Source organism: Melospiza georgiana, chromosome 2, assembly GCF_028018845.1.
Source record: "Melospiza georgiana isolate bMelGeo1 chromosome 2, bMelGeo1.pri, whole genome shotgun sequence".
Taxonomy (NCBI): domain Eukaryota; kingdom Metazoa; phylum Chordata; class Aves; order Passeriformes; family Passerellidae; genus Melospiza; species Melospiza georgiana.
This window is the reverse complement of record NC_080431.1, coordinates 111888891-111914599: the sequence shown is the minus strand read 5'-3', so window position 1 is coordinate 111914599 and position 25709 is coordinate 111888891. Positions and strand designations below refer to the sequence as shown.

At 45.3% G+C, this 25709-nt stretch overlaps 1 protein-coding gene across 1 annotated transcript in view; it reads right to left on the bottom strand.

The window, feature by feature from the left end:
- The window catches only part of TSPAN7 (tetraspanin 7), a 90706-nt gene that overhangs the window by 47632 nt on the left and 17365 nt on the right, over positions 1-25709 (bottom strand). The gene's annotated exons all lie outside the window — the stretch shown is intronic.

The window sequence follows — 25709 nt, the reverse complement described above, 5'->3', positions numbered from 1 at the left end:
TGGTCTGTGAAGAGGACCAGCAGCTGGGGAGGCAGCTGATGCCCTGGAAAGCTGGGAGCAGATGGGAAGTGGAAGGATGGATGTCAGCAGGGGAGCGGTGTGGGCAGCGCTTTGTTCCGGATGCTCCTGCTGAAGGCAGGAGATTATCGCTTATGTGAGCAGCAGATATATGGGCAGCAGCTCCAGCTCCTCTGGATGCTCTGCTTCCCCTCATAATCCCTCTCCCAGGTGATGAGAGCAGCTGACCCAACGCTTTCCCATCCTCTCTGGAGCACAGAGCAGTGTGGAGTACAAGGTAAACAGAGCAACAAATTGGTTTGTGCCAACCTCAGCATAAAACACTCGGTACACACAGCCCATGACACATGAAAACTGCTTCAGAGGGCTCCAGCTCCAAATGCCTCAGTGAGGAGATGTCCCAATCCTTCTGTTCAGTCAGAACACTGAGGAAATCCCACGACACTGAAGAGCAGTTCTGTTTGCTGTGGTGGCTCTGGCTGTTGCATGCTGTAAATGCAGCCACTGGGGCTGCTCAGTAGTTCCACAGTACATCAGGAGCAGACACTTCTAGTATCACACTCTGCAAGCAGTACTGCCTCCTAAAAATTCCTTCAGGTTATGGTAACTTGGGTGTGAAGCAGGTCCTCAGGCTTGCAGTCTTGTTACCTGATGCCAAATGCTTTTTAGAGCTATCTTTTTTACCAAACAAATTTATTCTGTAAACAACACATGAAAAATCTCCCAAAATATACTTGTATCCTTACTTATTTATAAATCAGCGAGTAAGTCATGAAAGGGGGCAGACAAAGAGGAAGAGATGGGTACAAACAAGGTGCCCAGGATTCTAACATAGGTATGGATTTGAAGAAAAAACCTTTGACTTTGAAAGATCAGACTGCACAGTCGTCTGAAAGCCTTATGATGTCATTTCACTCTTCCAAATGCACATCAGCAACCACAGGAGAGATTAGTGGTTCAGAGCCTCACCACAGAGATCCAGGCACAGACCTGCTGACTTTGCTGTGGGTTTTTCACAGAAATGGCTTTATCCTTGCCTTGGAGAGCAGGAGGCTGCATGAAGGCATTAGAGGAGACTCCATGCAAACCACTAATTTGAATTAAAGGCAAAGCCTGGAGAGCTGTGCTCCACGGGCTGATCACAGCTGCAAAGAAAGGTTGGCAGTGCACACCCTAAATTCTTCAATAAGCAAACTTGAACTTATTTGATAGATTGCAGAAAAAAAAAACACTCTCAACAAAAAAAAAAAAAAAAGCCCCCAAGTTTGTTTGTGCCCAGTTTACTTCCAAACACTCCATGTTTGTCCAGCTGATCATATCCTGCAATTGCAGGCACCAAAAGGAGTTCATGTTTCCAGCTCCTACTGCCAGCCTTTGAGTTTGATAGAACCAGGTCAAAATCAGTCTTGCTCAGTCTGACGTAATGCAGATTTCTGGATCCTACCCCGCTCACCAGGATGTGAGACCTCATTCTCCCTTCCCACAGTCAAGCTCTTAAAAACTGCCAGAGAAGTGCTTATGCTGTATGTTGACATATCACCAAAAACCCAAACTTTAGGTGCAGAGATCATTTTCAGAGGAGGGAAGCACATTTCCTACCACCACAGAACAAAATAATGGAAATGGATAATGTGCCAGAGCAGGCAGGTACCTTAACTGAGAACAACTGAAGTTAACTGCACTCCCAAAATCTATTAAAAGCCAGTACAAATCTTGATGTCCTGGCTTATCACGTTGTAAATAAAAATAGAGTGAGCAGAATGTGGTATCCTCCTTTCCTAGATTTGGCTCCCACAGAAACATTTGGTGGTGTGCACCGTCACAATTTCTTCTCCATCCTCCTTCTCAGGTAGATTATGCAAGTCAGAAGGTCAGGGGGATACAGAATTTTGCCAATTGATCAGTGCAGACAGCAGTCTTAGCTAAAAAAGACCCAGGAGCTTCCAACATAAGAAAATACCTCCAGAAAATAGAATTTCAAACCTCATAAGGGTTCCAAGTGGTTTAAGCAGAGTGAGCTAACATGGTAAGGACATGGTTAAAGGAATGTACTGAGGCTGTTTCCACAAATGGATCTGCACATATTTCAATCAGTGAGGTATTTTAATTGATGAAAGCTTCCTGTAAATTCAAGGGGCTGCACAGAAATATCTGTCAGGCCTATTAATGCTCCAGCACATCTCTTAGAATTTACTTGGGGAAAGCAAAGACCGTTCTACCCAGAATTACAAAAATAAAGTCTCAAATCAGTCTGAAATCCAGGCTGAAAAGTCAGCTGGCTTTGGCACCGGGCAAGCACAGGCATTACAGCAGGAGCTCTGTGCATTCACTGCTCCAGCCACTCTGAGCCCCTGTGACAGCAGCAAGCGGCGCTGATTGCCACCAGCTAATTATAGAGCTGGGCTCAGGGCAGGGCAGCCTGCTGGGGCCGTGTGAAGGCAGCACCTCCCTGACACATTCACCAGCAGCCCTCCAAAAATGACCTGACCCTGCACCTCACAGCCCCACTGCCAACTGACCACACTGGGAGTGGTGCAGGAGCCCTGGGGTGGTGTCTGTTGGTGCTTGGATGCACCACAGGCTGGAGCAATGATGTGCAGAACTCCATGATATCAGAAGGCTAATTATTTACTTTATTATACTATATTATACTATAACTGCATTAGAGAATATTATTGGTATTACCAATATTGTGGATGGGACGTGCCTTGGCTTGTCTGGCCCCTGTGGCTGAACCAAATAGTGGCAATTGTGGTGTTTCACCCCAGAGACACTTTTGGCTATTTGGATGCTGCAGCTGGGCACTTGGAGACAAGTCCAGGCAGGCAGGAGCTCTGGTGGTGGCAGGATGGAGCTTCCTCTCATAGAGGCTCTGCTCCTCAGGTTTACTTCTGCTGGAGAAGCTTTGAGGCAATGGTGAAAGAAAGGAGTTGGTTCTGATGGAGTGTTTTGATCCAGAGCTTTATTCCTGGCCCACAGGCCTCTGAATATAGCAACAGCTCCAACAGAACTCCTGGACCACGTGGTTTGCTTGCCCTTTTACCCGGGCAAGGGGAGGAGGGAAGGGGTAGGAAGCCACCAACCAGGTACAGGAGGGGAGGTCTCAAGGGACAGAGGACACCTGGATGGCCCAATGCCCCCAGGGGGTAGAGAGCATCTTTTGAATCTGCCAATCACTCAGATGTCCTTCTGGAATGCCAGGATTGACACTCAGTGCTTTGCAGGGGTCAGGATGGAGAAAAGAGGGATGACTGACACACCTGGCAGGGAATCTTCAGGGGAGAAACCTGGGGTTTGGGATAAACCATGAAATCACACTGCAACAAATATTACACTAACAAGAACTATCACTAACCAACTAACTCATGACTGTCTCCAGACCAAGAGTCCACACAGCTTGGACCTGATTGGCTAATTAACATAAACAATTTCCACTAGAATTTAATTACTAAATTCTTTCAGGTAAACAACTTTTTTAACACATGTGCAAACACTAGGATAACAAATGAGATAAGAATTGTTTTGATCATTTTTTTTCTCTGCTTCTCTCATAGTTTCTCTCTGTTCAGAGGGCATGTGAACACAACAGTGGCCCATGGCAGCTCCTCCAGTCCCACGTCGTGACAGGGAGCACCTTGATATAAGAAAGCTCAGGCCAAGGTATGGCATGGAGAAAGGGATAGGCATTCCAAGCCACTCCAGATCTGGGGAATCTTTTGGAGGAAGAGGAGCTGGAGCTGTTGAAGCTGGCAGGGCACCTGCTGCCTGCAGCAGTTTCCACAGGCAGGCAGGTGACCAGAGAGCAGCACAGCTACCAGGCTGCACCCCCTGCCCTGGGGCATAGCCATGAAATAATAACTGCTGCACATTTATTCTCCAACCCCCACTGTTTCCCAAGAAACAGTGTTCCCAAGAATGAGAAGCAAAATAAAACGGGGAGGTTATTCCTCAAATGTTTTCCTTGACCTGGAGAAAGCAACAGCTTGCTACAGACTTCCTGCTGGCCTGCCCTCGGTCAAAGCAACCCAAAGGGCTGCTGCACATATTTCCATCTCAGAGTTGTTTACAGAGGTTTGTCCTTCCCTCAGGCACTTTCCCACCCAGTATTAGCAGTGATGTGTGAAGATACTTTGGTATCAGTACTCTTTTCCTGGAAGTGTTCCAGTCCCTCAGCCCAAGTGACTGCTCTGAAGGGCAGCATTAGTCCCAGCCTCTGCATTTCTCACCCTGTACAGGTTTCCCAGGTTCCTTTCCATAGCCAGAGCCAGAGCCTTTCCAGGCAACAAGGCACATATGGATTTGCAATTTGACTCTGCCAGAGTATCTCTGTAAGACTCATATTTAACAAGAAGACTGTTTTTCCTATACTCCTGATAAGCAGGCAACCAAAATGATGCCACACAACCTTAAACATTAAAGACAGCAGAACAAGGCAATTCTAAAGAGATACTTAACATAAAATCAGTGCTAAGTAGATGGGGAAACAGGGATGAAGAAGGAATGAAAAATAAAGCCTACAAGATAGCACATCTTAGTTACTTTTCTATCCACGCAAGCTGCCTCTCTTGGAATCAATTCTAGTTGCACCTAAACTAAATCTGATCAAAGTTGCTGTAATAATTTGTATACTTAAAGTATCAACTCATCAGTAAGAATGAAACACAGTCAGCTCATCAAATGCTTCTCTTTATTACAGTCTTTCACAGCAGGAGCCTGCATCTCCCATCCCTGCAGACATCTGCTGTGCTCATCAGAAACCCAAAGAGAAAGTGGCACCAAGACTCTTCTCAGGATTATTTCAGTTTGAGCACTTGCCTGTGCCACACACCCCATCTCCAATCTCCCCAGCTGTCACACATGGAGAAGTGCAAAAGCACTATGAAAAGAGCCTACTGCAAAACCCACACACTGGCAAGGGATTTGGGGACCTACATAGCACTTGAACCCACATTTGCCTTCAGTCTGTGAAATAATTTAGCTTTCAAGTCTATAAGGCCTTTTAACATGGGAGCTTTCAGTGCCAATCTTCCTGAATGCCAGCACCTACTTACCTGCTTCTGAACATTTTGAACATAAAGCCAGGAGTATGGCCATTTTAATGTCTGCTGCTTCCCAGCCTTCAAAGGCCTTATTTTTATGACTGATTTACACTTCGCTGCATGATTTTTGCCTCATATGAAGATTTTCATGTGAGGAACCTGCACTGACACCCCCATTATTTTGGAAAATTACTCACTGTTCCAACTTGACTATAACCAAACTGAAGAGGAAGAGAGTATATTAGTAGCCCGTGAGTTTTCACTTCTTCAGGAAGGCTCCAGATACCTCTGTACAAAACCATTTTTATAGTTTTTAACATCATGTATAGCCACACTTCCTTGGATGCTGCATTCACAGATGTTCCTATAAGCAACCAATGAAACACAGTCTTGGTGAAACCAGCAACAAATGGAGGACCCACACGGGTGTCATTAATGGGACACTGTAAAAGCAAAACGAGATGTCGAGTAGGTTTCCTTCTTTCCTCTTTTTTTGTTTCTTGCTCTTGGTTCTATTCCCTCTGAAGGAGAGGAGGAAGTAGAGGACATGCTTATTAAAATTTGCAGCACACAAGTCTGGAGGGAACGCAATTACACCAGAGGACAAGATTAAATGAGATTATTTCATCATCTGAAGACATGCTTTGAAATTCAACACGGCCAGAAGTACAGTTACTACAGGCACTCAGGAGCAACCAACAAAGAGAGGTTGGGGAAAACTGTTCTGAGTGTTCAGACAACAGCTCTTCAAAGGGAGATTTGGAGTGTAGCAGGCTATAAGGGGAACATGCCTGGGTGAAGTCATACTGTTATGAAAGCTGAACAGGCTGGGATTACTAAATACAGGAGCCCACATCACCTACAGTATAAGTCATTCTCCTGCTCTGCTCAGCTTTCTGAGCCCTTGAATGAAGAATTATCTCCCACACTGAGTACTTCAAGTAAATAAAAGGGCACCAAAGGAAGAGAGTACAAAAACCAGGAAAAACATCTAGAAAATAGGACTTGTCAGGAGGCAGTGCAGCAAATGGCATTGTTTTTATCTAGTGAGGAGAATGCTATGAGCAGGGTGATAATGGACTGCTATGTACATAGAAATGTGCTACAAAAGTCAATAGAACAATCTGTTCTCCATAACCACAGCAGATAAGGAGTAATGGGCTGAAATTGGAGCAAGAATGACTCAAATCAAACATTATAAAAACTACATAAAATGATAACAAAGCACAGGAATAGATTTTGCTCAGAGCTCTCCAAACACAGGGTAAATTAACAGCAGTGGTGCATCCCTGAAGCACTGCTGATCATATCCAGGAGCAGGAAGAGGACCTTGGCAATCCTGTGGCATTCTCACCTCATCCCATTTTTTCCCACTTTTCCATACATCTCAAGCTGTACAGCTGTAAGCACTAAAAGCTACAACAATACTACAACCATAAGAGCTACCACAAACCTCAGTGAAGTTTACATGCATTGAGTACCTCATTAATACCAACCATTAAATCACAAATGGTTTGTGCTGTCTGGTCAGTGTGATGGCAGGGAAGTGCCTTTTACTAAGGGCATGATTCAGCTGACATAGGATTAGCAGAAGAAGAGAAATTTCAGCCACATATCACTCTCAGCCCTCAGCAGAGCCAACAGAGACAACTGCCCATGGTCAACACCTGTTTTGGGATAAAAGCTGTGCTCTGTGCTGGCTGGGCAGGCACCCTCAGGCTGGCTCAGGGCTTGGCTGGAACAGTGACATTTCTTGTACAGGTAATCAATACAGGATGATTTGTCTGTGTGCACTGAAACAGTCACCTGTGCACCCAGATGTGATGGTGTTCGCAGGGGTCTTAGGACGAGGGAAGAGACGAGGATCTCACTCCATGTTTCAGAAGGCTTGATTTATTGTTTTATTATATATATATTATATTAAAACTATACTAAAAGAATAGAAGAAAGAATTTCATAAGAAGGCTGGCTAAGAATAGAAAAGGAATGAATAACAAAGGCTTGTGACTGACTGAGATAGTCCGGACAGCTGGACTGTGATTGGCCATTAATTAGAAACAACCACATGAGACCAATCACAGATGCACCTGCTGCATTCCACAGCAGCAGATAATTATTATTTACATTTTGTTCCTGAGGCCTCTCAGCTTCTCAGGAGAAAAAATCCTAAGGAAAGGATTTTTCATAAAATGTGTCTGTGACACCCAGCCCCTCAGCCAGAAACCCACGCTGACACTTCCAGAAACTTTCTGATCAGTGCAGCCAGAGAAGATGCTGCACAGCACTGGCAGGTCTCAGACAGATTTTACATATTCTCTTCTAAAAAGATTTTGGCTGTAACCTTTACTACACAAGGGAGCAGAGCATTCTTCAGGGTTCTCATTGATGTTATTTCATATGGGATGTCAGTATATTTTTAGAGAAACACTTCTTTGAAAGATGTACCATTAGCTCTGGATCCAGAGCCTTTTTTATTTTTTTTCAAGACACAACTTGGGAAACTTCCAGACAGGAACAGCTCATGTAGCATCCTCACTGGAACATCAGGCTTAGCTTCTTGCAAGTAAGAAAAGCAGAACCCTTCAGATTACATTTCAGGTCTGGGATCTGCCCATTTGCACTGGGCTCTCTCCTGGTGGGGCATGGCCTCTCTGGAAAACATTACAAAGCCAGGGCAGTGCTGTCCCACAGCTCATGGACCTTTTGCAGGGTGCAGGAGTTGCTTTTTACACCCCAGCATTCATTCCAGCCCCCGTGGGGCTGGGAGGGCATGGAAGGCATACACAATTCCCCTACTGTGGAGCACAGAGATGATTTCTTCTAATTAGAGAACTCTAAATATTTGGAAGCCAGCATCCATTATTATTCTGGAAACTTCACACGGCAATAAAAGATGGGTTGATTCTGGCAAAAATTCTTCATAGCAAAACAGCATTATCAGGCAAGAACAGAGACATTTTTCTGTTTTTCAGTGCAGTAATGCCAAAAGATACATTACAGCCAGTCAGACAACTCAGCTATCTCTAAGGGGGAAGAAGGGCAAACTTCTAAATATGAAAATTCTAAATGAATTGCATTCAGATATCCCCCCTCCTCTCATAGATGAGCCTGTGAAAAAGATTTCTGATAAAAATGGCACAGAACATCAACTGAAAAATAACCATGAACTCGTATTCAGCTGCATCTTTCAGATGATGCCAATACAACTTGTGTGACTTCTCTTCCCTGAAATGGCTTTGGGGGGAAGGAACAGAGAAAGGAGAAAAAAGAGAGAACTGACAAAAAAATTGTCCTGGAATTGACTTTGGGAACAAATGCTATGTCAGCTGGAAGAAAGCCAAACTTGAGTGGAAATAGCACTTTGCTATATTCAACTCTACAGATTTTTCTGACTGGAGATGGCTCCACTCAAGGACACTGCCATAATAATTGGGAACATGCTGACATCTGCATCTGAGGCTCAGTCTAGTCAGAAGCTGAAGTATGAGAAAGAGGCAGTTAGATCACGCTGGAAAGCTTGCAGTCAGGACAGCATTTTGGGGAAGGTTGCCTGTCTAACTCCAGAATGTCTTCCCAGGCTTGTTGAAAATACTGAAAAACAGAAAGCTGATCCTTTACTCAAACATTTGTCTCAGCAAACCCAAGCTACCCACTTCACTTGATTAAAATGTAGTTAATTCACAGGCTTTCCTCAGGCTGTACCACAGACTACATTTGTTGGCCTTTTGCTGGGACAGGGTGATTCCTTCACCTGTTTATTAATTTTTCACAGGTCTAGTTATGGTTGAAAGATTTACTTTCAAATAGCAAAATTCCTATATGAGATAAAACCAGAAGGCTTAACAAGTAACAATTTGAGTCATGCTCTCTTCTTGCCATCAATTTTTAGTGTTGGGAGCAGCAGAAAGGGAAGATGCAAAACAGAGATGATGCACAGATTTGTGAGAAATTACTCATCAATCTAAACCCCAATATGCAGCAGGGCTAAGAGGAATTTAATTTCAAATGAAAAATGTCCAGTCACCAGCGCATAAAATTGCTTCTCAAGAAGTGGCATTTCCACTTGCAGACTGTGTTCTGTTTAGGCACATAAAATCCATTGTGTTCCTCTTCCCCTTGGTATGCAGTGCATACATGAATGAGAACTGCTGCTGCAGAAGCACATTTTGCTCCCAGGGTTGAAGGTGATTGCATTCTTTCTAATTCCTTCTAATTATGTAAGAAAATTCCACTGTCATGGTGATCTTTGTGACAGGAACAAATGTGTAATGCCTGGGAACAACAGGGCTTTGGGACCTCAGCAGATCACCCCACTCTGTTCACAGGATGCTGGGACCTCTCTTTCTGATGCTGAGTTCCAAACACATCAGGCACCAAACAGGCCCAGCTGCTATTTCTGCCTTGCTTCACTTGCTGTGATGAGGTTTCCTTTCAGTTTGCTTCCCTGCATCCATCCATGATGAAGGAAAAGAGGTAACAGGATTTACTTCATGGCTGTTCTAGCTCTGTGTACAGGATCCAAATTCCCACTAAAATACAATAAATAATTGGTTTTCTGTTACTTATCTCTTTGATTTGAAATTAGGAGTCACTTTTATTCATTCATAGGCCAGGAAGATAAGGGCTTGCTCTGCCATCACATGTGTTGGTTTAGCACGGCTTCAGGATACAGTGCTTGCTGAGTTTGTTTGAACTTTCTTTTGGTTACCAGGCCTTCATCCAAAATGTTCTTCAGATAGAAGAATTTCCTCTTTTCCTAATACTGGCAGCATCATAGCCAGTCTCCTGCAGTGCCCACCAAACCAAAAGCTGGGGAAATTCTAGAAGAAAGTAAGATTTTGCTTCCAGCACATACAAAAAAACCCGAAGGAAGTAGGATGGAGAAAACAGTTTTCTTTAGGAATATACCCCTGGTTTGCAACTGACTGTGATTCTACCTGGGACTGTCTAAATCCAGAATTAGATCTTTGCCTTCCAGGACAAGTGGGCAGACAATGGGAGGCTCAGAGGACAATAATAGTACAGCACAAGGGATGGGCATCTTCATTCCTGCCATGGGGCTCCCTGGGACACCAAGGTAGGAGCTGCTTTGTCCTGTTCCTGACTTGGCTCACACAAATGGTCAGGCACTCACCCTGGCCAGGGTCCAGCAACCTCCTCCTGATCTTCATTTTCCTCACTTGAAAGAGTTTGGCACCACATGAGTTTAAGTGCAGAGAGGGTTTCTAGGCAGCCATGCAGATGACCCTGAAGCAATGAAAACCAGCCAGGAACCTTTCCTCAGCAAAACCACATTTGCTCTTGCAATGTTACATTTTCTTTGCTGTCTCCATCAGGGACTGATTCGACCTGACACATGACCTGCAATCCTCACCAAAACTGCCTTTTCTCTGTTCTGTGTTTTCCTTTCAGGCTGACTGTTTGATCTCACCTTTGCACAGAAGTCTCCAAGGGCAGAGGGCAAAAGAGATCTGCAGGAAGGATGGAGGAGAGAAAAGTCACACCAGCATGTGGACAGCAGCACAGACTGCAGCCCACAGCAGAACAGTCAGAGCTTTCTCTTGCTGGTGGGAACAACTCACGTGGCAGAAGATGAAAGTTGGTGCTGTTGAACTTTACATTAATCACTGTCTGCAGAAGAGGAGCTGTAGCAGCCTGGCTCTGTCAGTGTGGAGTTCATGGAATCACTCAGGGGTGCTGGTTTCTCCTGCCATGGGGATGTGCTGCATCAGCAGTCCCAAAAACAGGATCGTGGCACAACAGAAAAACTTGGAAATGGCTGCAGTTAAAGCAAGGAAGGATGCAAAACGACAGGATGTAAAACCAACACCCTCCTCTTCCCAGAAAACCACAGACCAAACTCAGAAGATCTTGAACGGGAAGGTACTCATGAATTCAGTAACAAAATGACTTCATATTGTTAAAACATCCTTCCGTGTCCCCAAAGGCTGCCACTGTCTCGCCAGCAGAGCAGGTGAGGACACTGCACTCGTCTGCACATCCCCTCAGCACGGAGGATGCATCACTGCACCATTTTAGGAGAAACACACTGCATTAGCATGTCAGGTCTCAAACGAGCAGCCTTTTAGATTGAGGGCAAACCCAGCATTTTTGGTTTAAAACAATTCCACTTTGGGAGCTTCCCATTCATGGGGTTCCAAGAGCATGTGCCATTCCCTAAAAAGCTGAGCTGGCTATTGCTGCAGAGGCAGCTCTGCACAGGCCATACTCCCACAATGTACTTCACATTTCTCTGCCCACACCAAGCCCCCCTCTCAGCCTGGAAGAGGGCAGGCACCAGATGCTCTCAATGCAGCTCTCTGTTTCCTAACTCCACATTTCACAGCCAAAAATAAACCAGCCCCAAACAACTCACTGGTTTGTAGGTACTGCACATCCTATCTGTTTCATCATCTAAAGCCAAGCTCTGTGCTGCAGGAACACCTCAAAAGAGAAAGGCTCACTGGGGTAAAGAAATGCAAAGGCAAATGAAAGAGGGCAGGGGCTCTGTAAGGAAAGCACTCTGGCACGTCTCCTCCTCGATGGCTGGGCCCCCTGAGCAGAATACAAATGAAGAGCATCTCTGACAGCCCAGTCTAACATCTCAGCCCCCTTCAGCAGCTCAGGGCACAGACACAGTGCAGGCATTGTCCCAAACACACTGGGCACAAACAGACTGAGAGCCAGGCCCACAGACAAACATCACCCTATTGAGACTGAACACAGCCTTAAAAATATACTAACAGATCCAGCTATTAACATGCCTGCACAGAACAGAATAGGGGCAGAGCACTCAAAGTGCTTGTTCATCCCTCATCCTCCATTTCAAGCTATAACGTCACCCTGTAATTAGCTGAAATAACCTCTGTTCTGCTCAGCCTTCCACTGATGAGAGGCTCACAAGAAGCATGAGTAGTCAGAAAAGGTTTAAAAATACAAGCAGATTTAACAGCAATGACAAGAGACATAAAGAACTTGCTTTTCCTTTGTGTCTTTTTTATTTTTTTTATTTTTTTTCTTTTTGTTTGTTTGTTTTGTTCATTTTTGTTTGTTTTTGTGTTTTTGGTTTTTTTTTTATCTTCAAGGGCTGATTAGCAAGGATGTCACCAGTTTGGTTTTGTAAGCTAGTTCATAAGAATTAAGAGGGAATAGACTCATCCTAAGTGGGAAGAGACTTTTCCAAAGCTTCAGTTCTAAGACAAAACAACCATGGCATTGCTGGAAAATATATGGGCATTACATTCTTAAACAAAGCTACATTGTAGAATCCAGCAATGCTGAGGTTTAAAATAGATTTAGGACAAAAGACCTAATACCAAAGCAAAAGAATTAGCATAGCAAAATTTCCATAAGAAATAAAAAGTTGAGAATGTCATATATTTTACTGACTGATCATCCTTGCAAAAAAAAACATGGGTGGGAATTAACTGTGGGCAAATGAGGGAGCCTACATTTAAATAGCAGATAATTCACAAAGTTTTTTCCCTCACCTCTATTACTCTGCAAGCATTTGATTCACTGGGCCTTTTGTGTTTTTTCTTTAATTAAACATTTCAAACCATTCACCACATCTGACTAATGAACCCTGCATATTTCATTCTTGTTCTGTGTGCAGATGGGTTGTACACACAACTGTGAGCACTGTGGCTTATGATGCATAAAAAAGCAAATGTAAATTCGAAAATTAAGAAAGAAAAATCTAATGCAGCTTCAGAAGCTTGTGAGAAATAAACAGTCTGAGTGCTGGGGAAGCTCAGGCTGTCAGAACATGAGGAAAACCTCCAAGAGCCATGAATGAAGATGCAAAAGGTAAATGCACTGGAGTAACAAAATTATTATAGGCAGGAGTTGCTCTTATAAAGAAAATTATGACCTGCACAGGAACAGCAAACTGTTCTCAAGCTGATCACGTTCTGTAGGTGCTACATTTACACAGACTCTAATGAGAAACACAGGTTTAATTAAGCTTTTTATTTAAAGAAAGGAGCTGATAAAACATGAAAAAGAGAACCCTACATCTCTGGTATGCACTGCCCCTTCTTTTAGCTTTGCTTGCTCAAAAATCAAACACAGAGAAGATTAATTTATTGGTTGGAACATAAAACCAATTAAATAAATAAACAGCTTGTCACTCTGACTTCAGAGTGAATCTAGTGGAAAATTTTTTTCCCAGGAAACCTATTTTGGGAAAGCAATAAACCACAGGGAAGGGCAAAGGCTAGAGGCATAATAAAAACCCACCTGGAGACACAGTGCTATTTCTGATGTGATTGAGGATTTTTTTGGGAAGGAGCCTGCAGGAGCTCTATGCTCCAGCCCTCCTACAAGAGCAGCCCACAGCTCTCAGGTGCCTGGGCATCTCACTGCACCTCCAGCCAAGCAACCACACTGCTGTTCCCATCCAGATATCCATGGGCTGTGCTGTTTTTCCTCAAACAGAACTTCTTTTTTCCCTCTATTATTTTGCTCCTGATCTCTATGACTACAAAAAGAGAGTGGATTCCTCTGCAAAGGTACAGAGCAATGAAGCTGTGCTTGGGCTTGATGGAATTAAATCACTGCTGAGAGGTCCAGTTCAAGGTGCACCATTACCACCCACCCCTGTGAGGAGGTGAGGAGCAGCCCTCTTCTGCTGCCAGCCCAGACTCCAAAGTAGAGAAAATTACTTTACACAGCACAGAAAATGTTTCCTTTGGCAGCAGTTATGAAAATGTCATTCATCCTGTGCATAGCCTGTATGCTCCAGCATAATAAAGAGGGTGATTGAACTGTCTTTTAAGGAGTTTACTGGGTCACATTTCTCCTGGACCAAGGCCAGTGCTCCCATTATTCCCCAGTGCTGGGTGCACATTGCACAAATCCTCTACTGGTCTCAACCCTTGTTTCTTACTGATGCTGACAGTGCCAGAGAACAGAAATATTGTCCTGGTTTAGGGCAAATTTGGGAGAGAATCTCCAAAGGGTAGCCCCTCCAGAAAGCAAACCCACATGGCTCCTCACCCCAACCGGTTCGGGAAGTATTTTCAGAGAGAAGTGGAAAGAACCTGTTTATTTAACAGGCACAGCACCCCCCAGCACACAAAATGAACAATACCAGATGACACCACTCTGGAAAAAGATGACAAATTCAGAAAGTCTCTCTTGGGGGTGGTCACTCTGTTCTCAGTCCCTCCGGCGCTGGGGCAGCTGCTGCCCAGAGTAGGCCCCGCTGGGCCACAGGGTGCAAACTCTCGGTGCTCCCAGGGCCCAGCCTGGAGCAGGTTCAAGCTGGTTCCAGAAAGGAAAGAAGAAACATACCAGGAAGAAATTTGGACTGTTTAGCTAAAGTAGCTAATGAGCAGAAGCAAAAGCAAGCAGAAGCAAAGCAGAAGCAAGAGCAAGAGAGCAAAGCAAAAAGCAAAAGCAAAAAAAAAAAAGCAAAAGCAGCACCATGTACTGCCCTGTCTCTGTGTTCCACCAGGCTGAAAGAAAACCCAAACAAAACTTTCACTCTTCAGAGCCAGTCTTGAAGGCACAGAACATAATATCCAGCATAAACAGAACACATGAATGGGGATACAAGCATCATAACGTCATTATGAAGCCTGACATTACTTCTAGTGTCAAACACGCTTCCAGAGGTTGTCTAGGGTACATTAACAATCTTGCCATCCTTGATTCTTAGGTGTCCAAATGGCCAAGAGAAGTGGAGCCTGTGCACTTGTATCTGTGCCATCCAGCACACACCACTCTTCACAGGCTTGCATGAGGATAAGAAGCAAACTAAAATACAGTGTGGGGTAGGATAATGTGAGAGCTTGATTATGCAAGCCATTAAAGTTAATGGCACTAGTCATTTAAGGACAAATCGTGCCAGGGACGATGGTTTTGCAGAGAAATGCACTGACAGTAAATTGGACTTTCCAGCCAGACATTTGTGCAGCTTGCTAAGGCAGCCAGTCCTCCTCTCACCCGAACCAAGGAGCCACATTTTCCAAAAAACACCGAATGCTGGGGGCAAGAGCCCGTGCAGGGGCACTGCTGTGTCCTCTCCACAGGAGAGCTCAATGCCTTGAGACAATCACTGATGCATTCAGGGGTTCTCCTGAAAACCAGTAAAACACAGAGACATCAGCAGTGCCACAGTCACTGTCTAAGGCTCTCCAGGTCACCAGGAATAGCTAGCAAACAATTCATCTTTTGCAAAAGGAAGCAATTTCTTACAAAAGAAGGAAAACAAGAACAACTAATTTTTTCCATTTTCTTAGCTGTACTATTGGATTTCTCATCTGTTTAACCTATAGGTCTTCTAGAGAAGTTATTTTCTGCTTTTATTTAAATGATTCAAACATTATTTTAAGAATAATTTAATATTTTAGTGCCTTGGGTACTAGTACTTAAGCAAATCTCATCAAGATCCACATTTCAGCAAGGATTTCCATAAACTGAAGGCAATAAAGCTCTAGAGAATGGCCTGGGCACACTGGGAATCAGCAGCAGTCACGCTTCCAGAGAAGGATGGGAGCAAAGAAATGACCATAAAACCCATGATTCATCCACAGAAATCAGCCTCCCCCTGCACAGCATCCCAGCTGGCTCACTCTGGGCATCGTGGGCAGAGAAGAAATTGCAATAAGCTCCATCAGGAGTTCTTTGCTGCACACTTGGTTTGGTGACTCTGCAAGGCAGAGTGGCTTCCCCAGTCCAGGTGTGAACACACAAGACCTCAGGTGGCCCCAGAGCTGTCCCTGCATCAACAGAAGACACCCATGGAAGGTAAGAACTCCACAGGACACAAAATAAATAGGCACAGAGGTACATTTGCAAAGCCTGGCAAAAAGTTTCACTCCTCACTCCCGTTAGACTAATGGGCACAAGAACAAGGAGGTATTCTTTGTGCTGCCCAGATCTGGATAATTCTGCCCAGAAGGTCCATCTGTGCAGTTTTAAATAATTTCAGATGTAAAAGCAAAGATGGGAAAGTAGGGAGGAAAATAGCAGAAAAAGAAAAGAGGAGAAGAGCCTTTGAATCTGTCTATTAATAATGTTAAAACTCCAAATAGCTTCATTTCAGACCCAAGACCTAATTTACTGTGTGGTAATAGCACTGTCACTGTACTTATCACAAAGAGCCATTTTGTCCCAGTGAAATGTGCCCTTGGAGGCATTACTGAAAAGCCTGCAGGACAGGAGATTCACTTTCTTGTCTGGAAGAAACTTTCAGCCTGTGAGTCTTTGACTGAGGTAGCTATGCACAAACACAGCAAAATGATGTGCCCTCTTTTGCAGCTGCTCTTGCAAGGGCTGTAAATCAGCATTAACCAGCACCTCCCCTAATGCCAGAGAGGCAAACAAGGAGGATTTTGCTTTTGCAAGAGGTCAGGAGCATTCTGGCAGTGGTGATGGCATATTGGAGGGCAGTGAGGTGCCCAGCTCCCACTGGCCAGTGGAAGGGGAAGCTCTGCTCAGCATCCCTCTCCAAAATCCTCTTGGCTCGTGCAGTTTCAGGAGCAAAAAGCCTCCTTTCTGGTCTGCTGCACCAGCAAGGAGCAACTTTGAACCAGAGATCCTTCCCCAAAGCACCCCAGAGCTGGGAGAGCTCAGCTCCAAACAGACATCCTCCCAAAGAGATTTAAAACCAGACATTTGTCCAGGCAAGAGGCAGCATGACAGATGCTCCATGGATTTTCTCAGTGCTCCGAGTTACATTTTTGAGCCTCACATAAGCTTTCCCTGCTGGGATCTCCACTGAAAACTTGGCTGTGAAGAGGCTGCAGCTGTGTGGGACTGCACTGATGCCTGGCAAAACCCCCAACTCCAGGGCAAGGATGCAAAAACCAGAAGGAAATGTAGACACTGCACCACAGGCACATGTGATGTGCCATTTCTCTGCTTCACACTGCAGCAGTTGGGTTCTCTGGTGCTCCCAAAGAGCCACCAAACCCTGCCAATACTCTCCTTTTTCTGCTTGGTACAACCCAACAGTGTTTCTGCAGTGCCACCAGCAGCTGTTCCCAGAAGAAAATCCAAGCCAATTTTGACATGTCTCCCACAAAAGAGGTAATTTTAACCACACTGGGTACACTACAGGCAACATTTATATTTGCACAGGTTTAAATGAGCAGGGTGCAGTTTTCAGTACATGCAGATCAAGCTGTGGTAAAAATTGAAGCTTGTGACACTTGTAGGAAGGAAAGCTGGACTGATAAGTGGTGACTCAGAGAAGCTGGCACTGAGGAGCAAAATGACAGAACATTTAATTAACAAATTAACTTTCTACTCTCTTAAATAATCATTACAGTCTTGCAAACATCCAAGAATATAGCATTTAATTTCTACCTACAAGGCTGTCCCTGACATTTTTCCAAGCCTTACTTCCCAGTTTCCATTAAAAACAAGTTTACCTACTGCACCACCAGACGTTCTGCTGACAACAACATTCTGCTCTGAGCACTTCTTTGTAGCTGCAGGACGTATTAGCCAATTCCTCTGAGTCACTTCTAGCAGAGTCTCACTCTATCAGCAGCACTGATTGTGTGAGTGTCTGTTTGCTTGGCTGCCCTCCAACCACACCAGCTTTTCTGACTAAATCCCCTGCTCTCTCTCTGAGCAAATAGGAGTCAGGAGGCTTGCAGAAAGTCTTCTTCCTATTGGGAGGGGGACTCAGCAAAATAATTCCTGGAGACCTTTTTCTGAACTGGCTTGGAATAAGGAGAGGAATATGGACAGGAAAAAGACAGAACCATGCATGTCACCATACGAGTCTTAAAGCCTTTGTCCCTTTATGAAAATTTCAACCTTTTGAATTTGGGTGGTGTGTGGAGTTAACCAGAGCTGATACTGATGGTTGTAGCACATTTCCAGAAAACACACAACTAAAAGAAGTGGCTGAAGCTACAAAAAGGTATTTTTATGTGCTAACCTGATCCCCTAAGAATCTGGATTAATAAATCTGCCCAGACAATTTGAACTCCTGTTCTCCCTTTTGGTCACTGTTGTTTCCCCACTCCTGCACACAGCCCTTGCTTCTCACACTGGAAAAAAGATTTACCATTAGCAAATGTAAAGGGCTTTTGCAAGAGATTTGGCTCCTGTATCCCAAGATAAGCCATCTGCAAGGTCAGGCAGGCCCAAGCACCCATTTTTCTCTTTGAGCATCTGCTCTCACATCAGTCAATCCTCAAACACAACAGCCCAAATTTCTCCAGCAGCCACCATTTGGGTAAAATAATGAGTGTCAGTGTTTAACAACCAGATGGGAACATCAGCTCCAGACACCATTCAGACAGGTCCCCTGGGCTGGGACCCTTCTGCAGCCCTTGCAGAATCAAGTCACCTATTACTTACACAGGGACTGTAACAGGCATTTAATTGTAATTAACAGTTTGCTGAAGGAAAGGCAGCAGTAGCAGGGCCAGGATACAAAGGAAAGGGATGCTTTCCCTCCTTCTTGGGATAGGGAAAAGAAGCAGAGATCTCCAGAGATTTGAAAGAGCAAACAGCAGCCAGTCCAGGTACCTCGGGGAGCCCTGTTGGAATGGGGAAAAGGTGTCTTGGCCAGGAGAAGCAACTTTAGAAGGAGGAACTTCCCAGCAGGTAGTGCTAATTCCAGAAGCCCTGATGGACACACAGTGGGTAGTGCTGGCTGGGGGTCCATGTACAAATCACAAACAGGACAGGACTGCTGTGGAACGTGCCTTGAGCTGTTTTATTTTCCAGCATCACTCTCATTACATGGTTATGACAATGGGAAGATGCCAGCAGCTCACATCCCTGGCAGCAGACAAAGAACTTAATGTTACAACTTACTTTGAAAATCTTTTGACTAATGACACAAAGTAAAAGCATATTGAGAGTAACTCTACACGTACCTTTGGTTAAAACAATGTTTGCTTATTTTGAATACAATATTTGCTGTAAGCCTTAAGATACAATGCACAGAGCTCTCTTATTAAGCTTAGAACTTCATAATATTTTGCTAGATATATTTTTCTTTAGCTTAGGGAGTTACTCAAGTGCTAATACACAGACTATTATTCTATTTGTCATCACTTTCTACTTCTTTTATAACTTTTCTGTTGACAAATCTTATGGCTACTGCTTAGCTCTAGTCACAGTTTGCTGTCTCTGAGGCCTGCCTTTTGCAGCTTTCCCAAAACCCTCTGATTTTAAGGATTCCCACAATCCTCCCTCTCAGTCCAACCAAAAAGAAACCTTTGTAACCATGTCGTTTATTAGCTACCATGTGTTTTATATTTATAGTTTTAGTAGAATATATTTGTTCATTACTTGCTTAAAGCATCATTTTGCTTGCATTAAGCATTGCCGTATTACACCACAGCAACAGGGAATAGAGGAAGCAATCCTGTCTCTCCTGGCTTTTCCCAGGGCACTCTTTCCATCCTCTGCATCTCAGCACCCTGCAAACACTTCCTCCCTGGAGCTGCAGGCTGGCTTACGGCGTTAACACCGGCGGGGACACCGGGGTTGTTTGTCCCTCTGGGGCTGTTACTTTCCCTCTCTTACTGAGTGACCACCAGTGGAGACACTGGGGTTGTTATCGTCCCTGTCTTACCCCGTTAGCACCACCGGGGACACCAGGGCTGTTATTGTCCCTCTGGGGTTGTTTATTGTCCCTCTCTTACCCCGTTAGCACTGGTGGGGACACCGGGACTGTTATTGTCCCTCTCCTACAGCATTACCACTGGTGGGGCACTGGGGTTGTTATTGTCCCTCTATTACCACGTTACCACCGGTGGGGACACCAGGGCTGTTATTGTCCCTCTCTTACCCTGTTACCATCGGCAGGGACACCACGGTTGGTTATTGTCCCTCTGGGGTTTTTATTGTCCCTCTCTTACCCCGTTACCACTGCCGGGGACAGCGGGGCTGTTATTGTCCCTCTCGGGGAGGGCGATCCCGTATTAGGAGGATTAAGGTCAACCCCAGAGCGCATGACAGGATGATCCGCTGCAGGCATGGTGACAGGGCGTCCTAGGCTGACTATATGATGCTTTTATCCCCAATCATCTTGGTCTGTTTATGCTGAATAATAAGTTTTGCACCTTTCAGACTTGTTCCAGAGAGTGAAGGGGGAGAGGAGAAGCAGCAGTTTGTTTTCAGACACTGCACTCCTCCTCCACATCCCAGCGGATGGACTGTGTTGTCTGCGGATGGACAGACAGCGAGACAGAGCTCTCTTTTGCTTTTAGTTAGTTTAGCTAGCTGAGGCAAAGAAGTTCCCTGGACTGTGGGTTTTTTTCCTTTTCTTTGCCCTGTTTAACCTGCTCTGGCCTGAACACCCAGGGGAGCACCAGCAGTTCCACCTGAGGCCCACCGGGCTGGGCTGGGCCTGCGACATTTCCAGCACTGAGGGACTGATCGGAGACTGAGTGAGCTGAGCTGCAACCCGGGGAGGGACTTTCTCAGTTTGTCATCTCTTTTGGAGCAGCAAGGGGTTTTATTGTTCAACACTGTTTAGGTTTTATTGTTTAATAAACAGGTTTTTTCCACTTTTCTCCAAGGAGATAGTTTCTCCTGCACCGGTTGGGGGCAGGGGCCGATTGAATCTGTTTTCCTATAGAGGCCCCTTTGGGGGGGTCTCTCCAAAATTTGCCCTGAACCAGGATACAAGGACATGGCACACGGGACATGGCACACAGGGACAGGGCACATGGGACACAGGGACACGGGACACAGGGACAGGACACAGGGACGTGGCACAAAGGGATACAGCCCACAGGGATATGGCACACAGGGACACGGCACAAAGGGATACAACACACACACAAGGACACAGCACATGGGACATGGCACACAGGGATACATCACACGGGGACAAGGCACATGGGACACAGCACATGGGACACGGTACACAGGGATACAGGACACAGGGACAGGACACAAACCCCACCTGGCCCCGGAGCTGCTGCCAGGGCAGACCCCACCAGCCCCATCCATGGCAGAGAGCTGTCCCGGCATAAGCAGAAGACACCCATGGAAAGTAAATAGGTACAACACAAAATAAATAGGCACAGAGGTACATTTGCAAAGCCTGGCAAAGGGTTTCATTCCTCACTGCCATTGGACTAATGGGCACAAGAACAAGGAGGTATTCTTTGTGCTGCCCAGATCTGGATAATTCTGCTCAGAATTATCTGCGGCAATTTTAAATAATTTCAAATGTAAAAGGAAAAGTAACCATGAACCACACACTGATGGCAAATCACTGCCAACACACCCCATCCTCAGCCCTTTCCCAGCAAGACACAACATTTTGGTCAAAATATTCCAGCATCGCTTTGGCATCCCCTCCATCCTCCTGGCACCCTGCAATGTGCCCTCTTGTACTTTCTGAACAGCTTGTGAGCCAAGATCCTTTAAAAAATGTTAAAGAAATTACACCAGAAAAGTAATGAATTATTCCAGTGAAGTGTGTCTTGGGGGGGGATCTTTATTTTCTGAGAACAGTAGCTATTATTTGGGTCCTAAAGGAACAAGCCACCCCTCTGTACATTTTGGGAAAGTAGAATCACAGCTTTTAGATACTAACTATTCACCTCATGAAACTAAAGGAAATTTAATTTCATAGTGAATAATGTAGATAAACACAGACCACATTTTGAAGCACAGCATCGCCCACAGAAAAAAAACCCAAACACAAAACCCCCTAAACTGAAGACTTATTTCTTCTCCAGAATATCACTTTACTGCTGACTTAGGGCAGAAACATCAAGCTATTCTTAACCAGCCTGGTCATAGTCATTTTCTTCAACAGCAAAGCAGAATTTAAGTTTCTGGATGCTCAGCAACTGCAGCTCACAGCATTTTTAGTATTGTGCAAGCAAAGCCACAGGATTCCCCTTGCACAGTGTCCTGACAAGAGGCCTGACAGTGCAAGAGTTGCCTGACATGCAAACCAGGCATGCTGTGGGCAGCCAACACAGTGTCCAGGTATCCACAGTGTGAATCCCCTCTATGCTTGTGGTTGTTTTATTTCTTTGATAACTGATGGTCCCCACCCTACTTATCTCTACCTCTTCATCAGCCCTTCCCCCACCTGCAGGGGAGACCCCAGCCTGCAGCTCTCATGCACTCAGGTGATGCAGCATTGATTTTCAGCAACCATTCTCTCTCTCTTGCTCTTGTTTCATGGCTGAGCAGCAGCTTTGAATGCTTGTCTTCCCTTCAGACACTTAATTGCTTGATGTATTGAGAAACTACCTCTTAAAATTATTACACAGCTCTGTATCACTTGATCTCCATCTCCCAGCACCAAAACCTGTCATGCACAATCAAGCCAAAGGAATCTTTATTTGTGGCATCACAAGGAAAGAAGTAAGAACCCTATAAATTAGGAAAACTGCTCATATTGCAGTGAGTTCAGAATGGTTGGTACTTTCTGTCTCATCCTTTCTTTAGAGCTAAACCCACTTTTTCCAAACCTGCCTGCTACTGATTTTCCACCAGTATCTCAAGTGAATAAATCACTCTGTTCTTTCTCATAACCCCAGCTTTATCACGGGTTCCGTACCTAACATCAAGAAAAGAAAAAAATAACCCTTAGTGTGGTTTTGAAATCAGCGCAAATGCAGTTAATATTTACACAAGAAAACCTCATTAAGCAAATCTTTATGTCTAGAAATCCAACCTGATGTGATTCTACTTTTCCAATCCCCCTCCCTACCCCCCTTCTCAGCTAGCAAAGCCAGCTGGAATGATCAGAATGATGGTGCCCAACAGTTGGTGTTTGGTGCACAAAACAGCCCCTCCACTCCCAAACCTCTCCCATTGCTCAGGGCTGTGATGGGATCCTGGGTGGGCCAGGTGTCTCCTTAGCAGCAATCTCAAGGTCAGATTTTCTTTTAAGATCCACTTCCTGCAGAAAATGGTGAGTTCACTCTACCAAAGGTAACTGGAAATCCAATCATCTTCACTGCACAGAGAAATACAGGGGTGTCAAGTGAGAAAAAGGAATGGAGCCCCCTTGGAGAGAATCACAGCGACCGCTGAAATATTAATGAAGCTCTTTATTTGAGAGAGTCTAAAAAGGACTTTGAATAATGCATTGCAAGCAAGGGTACATCAGCACTGGCTTTTTTATCTGAGAGGCAGCTGGCATTTTAAAAATAGACAACTTTCAACTTGATGGGGGTAGCTCACCAGCAGAGGAAATTACCCAGAAATGCACCATCGTTTAGGAGAACAAAGCAGACAAACATGCAGAGCACAAAGAAAGTTCATTAGTACAAATGCTCTGAAGCAGTTCTCTTTTCTCAGAACAGACTTGCCCACCATAAGCTCAACTTCACTATTGTTGGGTATCTCAACATATTCTGTCCCTTAATGTCACCAGAAAAGTCTCTTTAAGCAACTCCACAACATGCATGGTCTGGCAAAGATCTAATGATTTGCACTTGTAAACAAAAGAGATGCTCTGTTCCACCCAGGCAGCTCATGAATTTCTGAAACTTACATTTAAAAATAGGATCATTAGTGATACTGGCTTTTTCATTCAATAGAAGAAAAGGAAGTGGGAGAAAATGGAATTTTGATAGGAATGGAAAGTAAGACCCTGGAAGCTGGCTGTCCTGCACAGCTGACTGGGCATGTGGAACCCCTTGGCTTTAGGATTGCACTGAAGGCCCAGTCCCACTGCACAAACACCTCCAGCACATGGCACAGACACATGGGGTGCAGCCAGTCAAGGGCTTGGCTCGTTGGGGGGTTCAGTGCTCACACTCATAAACAGCAGTGTGGCTGATGACAAAGATGTTGCTGTAGCAGGCTTTGTGACAAGTCTCCCAGAAGGTGATGTGAGTTCTTCCAGCCAGATGTACCCTAAGTACCCTTGATATGCACTCCTTTTTCCTGAGCAAAAAGCTTTAAAGTGCAGTCACACAGGCATTTCCAAAGATGTGAGGCTGGATTCAAGGCACAGGTGTCCTTGCAGTGGCAATTTTCGTGGCCCGTGCCATTGGCAGCCTTGATTTGTTGGTGAAAACTCTATGAATCAGGATGCCACCAAGAGGGACAAACATGACAAAGCTGTTTGGGAAAGGGACTAATGAGGGAGTTTTGCACCCACACAACTGGAAATTTCCCTCCCTGCCCTCAGTGCCACCTGCCTCCCCTCCCACCAGCCCCTCTGGTTCTGCTGCACAGACTAACCTGCAGATAAAGGGGTTTTATGCCATGATGACAAGTTGAAAAGAAGCACAGGGATGTCCTCCCCTACCCATTTCCCAGGGTTCTTCTATCCCAACACAACCCCTGAGACACACGGATCTCCCAAACTATTCTGCTCCCACACCATTTCCCTTTGCTCACCCCACCAAAGAGTGGGGTCAGTGGGGCAGCAGCTCCTCACCCTGAGGCACAGGGAGCAGAGAGGGGCATGAATAGGCCCCACAGTGAAGCACCAAACCCAGTGATACAGAAGTGAAATGTCCCAGAAAGCAATGAACAGGGCCATGAAACAGAATGCCCTGCCAGCCTTATCTCCTCCTTCACCTTCCTGATTTATTCTGCCTGGCCACTGATTTATTGTACTGGCCAACAATTGACTGGTTGGTTGCCTCAATTACCTGTTTTCCTTTGCTCTTCTCCATTAACTTCTGTTTTCTTTTTCCATACATCCTCCTTCTCTCTTTCTGTGAGCCCACCCTTTCTTCTTTGGCATCCTTGCACAACCACATTTCACACAGCTACAAACAGGCAGCCACCAGCACCAGCACCCACCTCGCTCCTGGCAGGTGAAGGAAGAAAAGCCCAAAGGAAAGACAGGAGGAATTCCTACCCCAAAGGCATTCCATGCTATTATGGCCTTAGAGAAACTCTGATAATGCATTAGGGCAGGGATCCCTGATGTAGCCTTGCTCTGGGGGTGAGCAAGGGGTGCTGCCCCTCCAGGCACCCCACGGCCGGCAGCATTCACTGCCTGCTGCCAGAGGACAACACAGGAGCACAGGAGGCAGCTCTGGGCTTGACTTATTTTCAAAATGAGCTTTGCCTTGCCTGGGCACAGGGGGAGGCACTTGGACACCACCAAAGCACAGTGTGAGCCACACCACAGGCAGCCTGCCCGCAGCAGCATCCCTGGGGATACCTGGGCGCTGCTGCCAATAATCCCACAGCGAGTGAGAGCTCAGCTCTGCACAGAGACTGTGCTGTCCAGGGGGGTGAGTTGTGAAGGACATGAGGGGTGAGGCACCAGCATGCACAGGGACGTCAGGGGTGCAGCCCAGTTTACACTGCTGACATCTCTGGGTGTGCTGGTGCCTCAGCTGATGTCACTGCCCCCTGTGCCAGCACACAGCGCACCAAGGTGTATGCTTCTGCACCTCCCTTTTATTTTCTTTTTAAAAGTGTGTGCTTCTGCACACCTTTATTTTCTATTTTTTCACCTCTCTTCACTCCTTCCCTTCCTTTTTTAAAATGCAATGCAGCTTTTTTTTTTTCTTCTTTTTTCCCCTGCTCACTGCTGAATGTAGGAAAAAAAGCAGCAGAAGGGCACAGCAGGAGGGTGTGCAGGGTGTGCAATGCTGCTCAGGGCACAGGTGATGATGAGGGCAGGGCAGTCTGCCACACTGAGCTCTCACAGTAAATAACTGCAGCCTCATTGGGAGGGCATTAAAACCCCAGATACAGCTGGCACAGGATGGGTTTAGTGTG